Raw genomic sequence first — 10231 nt, 5'->3', positions numbered from 1 at the left:
AAAAAGGAATACAAATGTCTCAAAAATGAGATCGACAGGAAGTGCAAAATGGCTAAGCAAGGATGGCTAGAGGACAAATGTAAGTATGTAGGGTCATATATCACTAGGGGAAAGATAGCTACTGCCTACAGGAAAATTAAAGAGACCTTTGGAAAAAAGAGAACCACTTGTATGAATATCAAGAGCTCAGATGGAAATCCAGTTCTAACCAAAGAAGGGAAATCAGAAAGGTTGAAGGACTATATAGATGGTCTATACGAGGGCGATGTACTTGAGAACCATTTTATGGAAATGGAGAGGATGTAGATGAAGATGAAATGGGAGATATGATACTGCGTGAAAAGTTTGACAGAGCACTGAACGACCTAAGTCGAAACAAGACCTCGGGAGTAGACAACATTCCATTAGAACTACTCTACCATATGGTGAACTAGATGTATGAGACAGGGGAAATACCCTCAGACTTCAAGAAAAATGTAATAATTCCAATCCCAAAGAAAGCAGCTGTTAACAAATGTGAAAATTACCGAACTATCAGCTTAATAAGTCACAGCTGCAAAATATTAATGCGAATTCTTTACAGACGAATGGAAAAACTGGCAGAAGCCGACCTCGGTGAAGATCAGTTTGGATTCTGTAGAAATATTGGAACATTTGAGGCAATACTGACCCTACGACTTATCTTAGAAGATAGATTAAGGAAAGGCAAACCTACGTTTCTAGCATTTGTAGACTTAAAGAAAGCTTTTGACAATGTTGACTGGAATACTCTCTTTCAAATTCTGAAGGTGGCAGAGGTAAAATACAAGGAGCGAAAGGTTATTTACAATTTGTACAGAAAGCAGATGGCAGTTATAAGAGTCGAGGGACATGAAAGGGAAGCAGTGGTTGGGAAGGGTTTGAGACAGGGTTGTAACCTCTCCCCGATGCTATTCAATCTGTATATTGAGCAAGCAGTAAAGGAAACAAAAGAAAAACTCGGAGTAGGTATTAAAATCCATGGAGAAGAAATAAAAACTTTGAGGTTCGCCGATGACATTGTAATTCTGTCAGAGACAGCAAAGGACTTGGAAGAGCAGTTGAACAGAATGGACAGTGTCTTGAAAGTAGGGTATAAGATAAACATCAACAAAACCAAAACGAGGATAATGGAATGTAGTCGAATTAAGTCGGGTGATGCTGAGGGAATTAGATCAGGAAATGAGACACTTAAAGTAGTAAAGGAGTTTTGCTATTTGGGGAGCAAAGTAACTGATGATGGCTGAAGTAGAGAGGATATAAAATGTAGACTGGCAATGGCAAGGAAACCGTTTCTGAAGAAGAGAAATTTGTTAATATCGAGTATAGATTTAAGTGTCAGGAAGTCGTTTCTGAAAGTATTTGTATGGAGTGTAGCCATGTATGGAAGTGAAACATGGACGATAAATAGTTTGGACAAGAAGAGAATAGAAGCTTTCGAAATGTGGTGCTACAGAAGAATGCTGAAGATTAGATGGGTAGATCATATAACTAATGAGGAGGTACTGTGTAGAATTGGGGAGAAGAGAAATTTGTGGCAGAACTTGAGCAGAAGGAGGGATCGGTTGGTAGGACATGTTCTGAGGCATCAAGGGATCGCCCATTTAGTACTGGAGGGCAGCGTGGGAGGTAAAAATCGTAGAGGGAGACCAAGAGATGAATACATTAAGCAGATTCAGGAGGATGTGGGTTGCAGTAGGTACTGGGAGATGAAGTGGCTTGCACAGTACAGAGTAGCATGGAGAGCTGCATCAAACCAATCTCTGGATTGAAGACCACAACGACAACAACACTGTATCACATATTTATATTTATTATTTAATATATTTAATAGCTTATTTTTATTTTCCTGTGGCAGTGGTAGATGATTATGATTATCATGTAGCACTCTTGGATACTCCAAATCAACTTCAAATACATACGCAGTATCTGAATCGTTGGCAATTTTTATCACATCAACAATCCAATTATTTCTCCATTCAGGTCCATCGTATGGTAAATATTGACTCACAAATAATTTGAGTCCTCATTTGGACTGTAATCTTAGAAATATTTATTATTTACTTTTCCATATCTTTTACAGCATTGTGCTATACCAACTCTTTTTCCTTTTTCTATCATTAAAATCATGTCATAACCACGTAATAATTCAAGTGTATTAACGTTATATGAGTCTACATATGTATATCTAAAATTTTTAAAAACGTCTGCTAATTTTAACACATCATCTTTCAGATATAAATTGTGATATTTACTCACACCTTTTATATTAGACATATTCCATATTAATTTTACATGTTCATAGTCATTGTCACTAATATAAGTTCATTCAGCCTGTGATATAATAAGGTTTTAGGTGGTAGTTGTGCTTCATCAGGTCGTTTTCAACTATTCATACAATCATATTTATCTAACAGAATAATAAGCTACCAGTTTCATAAAAGAAATTTAATTTCTGTACCATTCATAACCACCACATTTTTCTGTGTCTCTATTGTTGACACTTGAAAACATTGCAACAGATATAATCTTCTGAAAAGGGCACTGTTAAAAAAATTAAATTTCTTTTATGTAATGAGTTGCTTATTATTTTTTTGCATACCACCACAGTTGCTGAGAGTGGATAAAATACTAATCATGTGGATATACACCTTTTCTAGCGATCAGATCCACTTTGTCATCAGTAAGGATTTGCTTAATATTAGTTATTTGTTATTTTCCCATATTTGATACTAATTTGTATTAAATCTCATTTTAAGCTATTTGTTTTTTTTACCAAAGCTTGTATATTTTCTTCATTATTTGTAATCAAACTTATTTCTTTTTCATCATGCCTAAGTTCTTTCACAAACAACTGTGAATCAAAGCTAGTAAGATTATATAAGAATGTAGTCATAAATTTTCGATGTTGTAGTTTTAGATTACATTTATTATACAATGGTGCTATATAATTTCCTGTTGATTAACATAATGAGCATTTATTGGATTTTGAATGGATTGATTGTCATTCACTTATTAATTTTTTCATTGGTGTAGTTTGTAAATGTATATTCCCAAATTCTTCTACACTTTTTCACATGTCAATAAATTTTTTAGCTGCATCTGGGCCTCCTTATTTCGCTACATCTTTGTAATAGTAACTAACATATTTTATATAGCAACAGAATCCATTTGGTTCATGTTTTTGATATTTCATCATCTATGATTAATTTGGGTTTGTATCAGTTGTATCCATTTTCAGGAGCAAACTTTCAAATCTGAGTAAATAACAGATATTGTTTATTGAACACGGGAAAGTTTTATTATGTTATGTAATTTTAACTGGCTCTTTGTTTGAATAATTTTCTTTGTGTAATTTAGGTTCTTTTCTGTTATAAAATGTTGTTTACGCATTTTACAATTTTTCAGTATGTATTGTTTTCTGAAATCGAATTATGCATGACAGATTTTTACAAGAACATAATTTTTCAATATGTATTCTTTTCTGAGATCAAATTAAATGAGACAGATTTATATTCCAACTATAGTGGAATTTATTACTATCTTTTATGTAGAGTAGATCTATCTGTATTTTCTTTTCACATTTGAAACCTTTAATGGATATATTTCATACTTTTCATCATACACACATACATTAATCGGTATGTCTAACTTACATTCAATGTTAGGACTACCAATAATTTTCATGTACACTCTATTTGACCAGTTTTGCTTTCTAGTTGTTCTATGTATTTTTCATGATTACTAGTTCGATTAGGAGCTTTATTTATAGGTGTAGCTGGATATAATGCTTGTGCTATTGACTAAATCAAACATTTTTCATCATAATTTTTAATATTTATGCATGAATTCTTATTTCTTATTTGAACTAGTAATTCTACACATGATGAGCCATAGTCAAATTAAATCGGGTGATGCTGAGGGGATTAGATTAGGAAATGAGACACTTAAAGTAGTAAAGGAGTTTTGCTATTTAGGGAGCAAAATAACTGAGGATGGTCGAAGTAGAGAGGATATAAAATGTAGACTGGCAATGGCAAGGAAATCGTTTCTGAAGAAGAGAAATTTGTTAACATTGAGTATAGATTTAAGTGTCAGGAGGTCGTTTCTGAAAGTATATGTATGGAGTGTAGCCATGTATGGAAGTGAAACATGGACGATAACCAGTTTGGACAAGAAGAGAATAGAAGCTTTCGAAATGTGGTGCTGCAGAAGAATGCTGAAGATAAGGTGGGTAGATCATGTAACTAATGAGGAGGTATTGAATAGGATTGGGGAGAAGAGAAGTTTGTGGCACAACTTGACTAGAAGAAGGGATTGGTTGGTAGGACATGTTTTGAGGCATCAAGGGATCACAAATTTAGCATTGGAGGGCAACGTGGAGGGTAAAAATCGTAGAGGGAGACCAAGAGATCAATACACTAAGCAGATTCAGAAGGATGTAGGTTGCAGTAGGTACTGGGAGATGAAGAAGCTTGCACAGGATAGAGTAGCATGGAGAGCTGCATCAAACCAGTCTCAGGACTGAAGACCACAACAACAACAACATGAACCATAAAGAGGTGAATATTTATTAGTATCATTTGTAATTTTAATACTCTATCCAACATCAATCCCGATCATCTATCTTGAAAATCTTGCATAAGTTTCCAAAATTATCATTTTCTATTAATCCAAGGGTTGTCCATAAATTAAGGTCACCCAAGCTTTTACACATAGTAAACATCATTATGTTGCAAAACCAATTATAGGTTCTGGAAGCAGCCTGGAAGCAGCTTGGTCTTTAAGCTATTTATGAATGATGTCCCCATCACAATCGTCGATGCTGCAGAAGCTTTTTCATACCCACATCATACAACTCTCCTGATGACTCATGCAGGAAGGAATGGTCAGCTGGGTTCAACTACCCATTGCTTGAGAATTGCATTCCCCTAAGTGTCGTTTCAAGTTGGGTAACCAATTGTAGTCACTGAGAACCAAATCAGGGTTCCATTGTGGATGGTCGTTGATTTCCCACCCGAATTTGGCGATGAGATCTGTTATGGTGCTAGCGACATAAAAGTGGGCGTTGTCATGGTGCAAACGAACTACCTTTGTCAACCGACCTCTCCTTTTGTTCTGTATAGCCTGGAGTAGCTTTGTTAGTGTCTCGCAGTACGTTGCCACATTGTTTGTTGTACCTCTTTTCTGATAGGCAACCAGCAGTCAGCCCCGTTGTTCATGTTTGTATGGCCATCTGTGAACTCCCTACACCACTTACATACATATTTTACGTCCATACACTTTTCTCCATATACATTGGTGAACTGACGTTCGACATCAGTAAGAGTTGACTCTTTAACGGGGGGATGTAACAGAAAATATAAACCTTTATTTAAAAAATATTTACAGCTGTATGTATTAGATGAGATTAGATTAGATTAATACTTGTTCCATAGATCATGAATACGACACTTCGTAATGATGTGGAATGTGTCTGTATTAATGTACAAATCTTAAATTTTGCGAGTATAAAGCAAAAGAGCTGTGTTTTAAAATATTATAAAATATGCAGGATTAATATATTACCAGAAATTTGAATTTTTAATTTTTTATTGTCTTTTATAAAAAATCATAACTCCAATTCTCATCATGCAATTAATCTGAAAATTTTATTACAGTGTCCTGAGAAGGTTATAAGACCACTGAATGACAGTTATTAATTAATCATACAAACTGCATCTTTAACAGGGTTTTTAATTTTGCATCCAAAATTAACTTTTGTTCTACATATAATCATCTAAAAATCAGGATGTAATTGCAGGATCTCTAATTTTTTTCAGTTTTTTTGGAGGAGGTAAACGAAAATTCATAGCCACACGAATTATAAATTAATTTAAAATCACAAGCTATTCCCACTCTTCTTCCTTCAACAGTAATCATGCATTTCGTATTTTTACAGCTAACACATGAACATGAAAACTTTATAGCCTGACAGAAAAGCTCTAAATCAATAAGTCTGAATCCAGTGGAATCCATATCAACATCATTCATGCACCTGTACAATTATCCTGTCCCAAATTTGGACGCTGAAGCTGAGAGCTTATGTTCTTCATTTCGAGCTGCTTCCTCTTTTTTGTTGGTAAATCGATTTCTGTGAAATCTTAACTTTCTAAACACAGTTTTTACACCACCCAATGTGCACCAATCTTGATTTTCACCTGAAGGTTTACGAATTCAACCTTCCACCTACTAATATGTGTTAGTATTGTCAAAACGTAAATAAACCACATGCAAGAAAGTTTTCAGGCAAAACTGTAGATGTCAGCCAGAGATATACATGTCAGCCAAAGATATCGAAAGAAAATAGCCTTCAGACTGACAAAAATTCCGCTGAAGGAAGCAGTTTCCAAAATGTCTGAAAAGGTGGGAGTGTCTACCAGTGCAGAGTTAATCAGTTTAACGATTTAAAGACATTTCTAAAGCTGCTATCACGATAAAATTCACTCACAACATTGATTAAAGTGTTTACTTTAAGAAAATAATATTTTCGAAAAATCGATTTTTTGGACCAAAATCTATTATATCACCCTTTTAACTATCACAGAACGCAATTCACGCTTGGCGCGGTGTCGATTTCCCTTCCATCGTTAATGGCTGCCATGTCAAGAATGAGCATCACAGATAGAACTGGCATGCATAGTAGTGCAGGAAGCGAGGAACATGGTGCTGTTGTCAGATTTAAGTTAGTTCACTCAGTCCTGACGGTAGCTCATTGAAGACCGTACTTTATGGACAACCCTTGTGTAAAATTTAGCTATGTCTTTTTCGTTTAATATTGCATAGTTAGATGATGAAAATTCAAACTCCTTTATTACTTTAGTCTTGTCCATTTTGAAATCACAGCATAATTTCAAATCCACCACCAATCCACTGTGTATATTAAGATTATCTTTTATTAAGCCATATGTTGTAGATTTAGCAGATGTCATTATGTTGTGGAGCTTTCATATTGAGATTATTCCCATTTTTACATGTTACAAGTCTACATCGAAATGCTTTTCTGTCAAATGATATTTATGGACATTTTGTATCTTAGGCTTCTCAAGTGTATCTACAGCAAATGGAATTATTATTTGAATATTATTAATAAACTGTATCAATTTGTTTTTGCGTAATTTAGAATAGCCTTTAAGATTTAGATTTATAGCTGCAGTTCTTAATTCAGTTAATGTAGAATAGGATTATAATCTAATATATCATTTATTAATTCATTAGCTTTACTGCTATAGCCTTTAATTGTATATTATTTAGCGTATTGTCTCAATTGTTTAAATGTTAGACTTCTCAAATTTGTATGATCCATTTACATAGGATAAAAGCTATCGAGAATTCTTTTTCTATCTCTGATAGAATAACTAGATCTAGATGTGTCTTTGATTGATGTGATGTTTAATATCTGAAATTGATGATTTTACAACTAGATACAGATATATTTCTTACTAATATTAAAATTACTAAAAATGTTTTGAAGATGCAATTTTACAAACAGAAACAGATGTATCTTCGATGTAGATAATATTCATTCGCTATAATTTCACAGTGAGGAACAAAAGGATGTATCTGTTTAATAGCTCTAATTCCACAATGAAATGAATAGTTTTGATTTCACAATCAGATGTATCTTTTTATATACATATTATTTAGTAGCTATAATTAACAACTAGGTACAATTAGTTGGAACTTTTCACATAGATCAAAATTACTAAGTATTTTTAGCATCTGTGATCAATTAATGGTTTCACAATCATATGTATCTTTTTAATAGCTGCAATTAACAAGTAGATAGAACTGGATGTCTATTTTTATATAGACAACAATTAACCACTAGATACAATCAGAGGAGTAATTTTGATTTTGCAATTAAATGCACCGTTTTATAGATATAAAAGCTATTAATTACTTTCATAACTAGATACAGATTTATCTTCTATAGCTATAATAATTACTAAGAATTTTCGTGACTGTGAGATTGTTATGAGTTAATGTTTTTACATGTCATTTGCATATGCTCCTAGCTAAACCTCTATCACATTCACATGGAACCTTTTGTAATATTTTATATTCATGAATTTGATAAGACCCTCAGTATAATAAAATGCACATTGCTAGCATAAATTTCCATGACCATGTTCGATATTTATGGAAATAAAATTCATCAATACTTTTTACATTGTTACACTGATAACAATTTATTATACATAAGAATCTTAATTTTATTTACAGTATATACGTAACTTCTTCATTTATTGTGACAGTAATTCATGGCTGTGCAACCATCCCAACCTATCATTTTTGCACAGTTATCTGGTAATATAATTTTCAAACAATTATTGAGCTCTGTAAATGTTTTATAGCTCAATTTGGTATTAATAATATCTACATTTGTAACATGATACACATTGTCTATAACAAATCATGCAATATTTTCAATAGTTTTATTGACACTATTACGCATAGCTACCAAATCAATTTATATATCAATAAAGTCATCAAGCTTTCATAATGTACGTTTTAGTACAATTTTTAGATCTGGTATTAATGCAGATGGTTTAATAGAGTCTACACCAAATAGTCATAAATCACTTGATCCACCTTTTATTACTATTTCTGTGAGTTCTTTATATTCATAAAATGTTCTGTATTAGAAAAAATATGACATCCCATTAATGTACCTCCTGCAGAATTCGTATATACTGGTAACCCTGGAAATTTTCTGTTTATATTACCACATACTTTACATTTAAAGTTGCACTCTTCCAACAAGTATAGAAAAAAATCAGTAAAGAATAAAAATGTTCTTCCTGAACATGTGTTGACTGCGCCATTTAATACCGAATATTTACGGAAGCCTGTACTGGACTATGTCTCTGGATATCCTGGAATTAATTGTAATGTTTCCAAATACATCATATATATAATTTTGTCAACAGATGTTACAATTTCACAGTTTGGCCTTTTATACACGCTAGTTATAGTTTGTAAATATTATGGTAAATTGTTAACCAGTTAGTTACTAATTGTGATTTTGGTATTGTATCATTATCAACCTTTCACACCCATCTTTTATAAAAAAAAATATCCAAAATTCCATTCACAAATAAGAAGTAACCGATATTCTTATTTTGGCATAATGATTCAACTAGTTCAATTGTTCTAGGTGATATAACTGGCGTAGTTTGATACAGTTGGCTCCATTGGTGTTAGTAATATTTTACCACATAACCTTTGAATAGTATTGATGTCATCTTCAGATAACTGTAAATCAGATTATAGGAAGGATACATTTTAATCCACAAAGATCTGTGTGTTGTAAACCTAATGTAAATCTACTCTCATGCACTAATACTTCACACAGATTTATTTGGTATTTTGATGTATCTTCATTAATCTTCAAGTAGCACAACACATTGTCATCCATATCTAATTCTACTGGTTATTGTTAATAGTTACAGAAATGTGTGAGTTAACACATTACCATTTCCATCTAATTCTTTTGAATGTTGGATATTTTTATCAAATTCATGTCTATGTTGCTGTCTTTTATTTGTTATTAAACATCAGGATTATTACTAGCATGTTCAAACTAATATCAACATATCTTTGCCATAAAAGAAATGCTGTATCTGCTACTTAAACAGTGTGATCGGAACACCACTCTAGCGTTCAGCAACTCCTTATAATCAATTATTTTAATAAATACACAATCTTTGATGTATAGAACATACTAAAGCTGCTGAAACTGAGAGTATCAACTTGCTGAGATTTATATTACTGCAGAACAGTCGGTACTGTATAGGTATTTGTTTATTTCAGTATAATGATAATAGTGTAGTGGCTGGTGCCAGGGGGTGCCGTATTAAGACTCATCTGAGCTTTCCAAGTGATTTATTGTTTCCAACAACAGTGCCCTTATTCTTCTTAGTCTGCATCACAGGGCCCCGCAATGCTGAGGAGGAACCCCAGCAGCCTGTACAAAACACTGTTGTGACATACTGGCCTTGGACACCCACAATATTGCGACGGGTCAGGATGCGCCGACAGTAGGCTAAGCGGTCTGCATCCCTGCCAACTCAGCGCTGCGCAATGTGAGCCGCACGCGGCCTGCTGCTGCTTCTTCATGTGTTGGAAGCCAGGACAACTGCCCGCGGTAACGGGCTGTGGAGTGGCGCGC

Source organism: Schistocerca piceifrons, chromosome 3 (genome assembly GCF_021461385.2).
Source record: "Schistocerca piceifrons isolate TAMUIC-IGC-003096 chromosome 3, iqSchPice1.1, whole genome shotgun sequence".
NCBI classification, from domain to species: Eukaryota; Metazoa; Arthropoda; class Insecta; order Orthoptera; family Acrididae; genus Schistocerca; species Schistocerca piceifrons.
Note: the sequence above shows the minus strand (reverse complement) of the source record.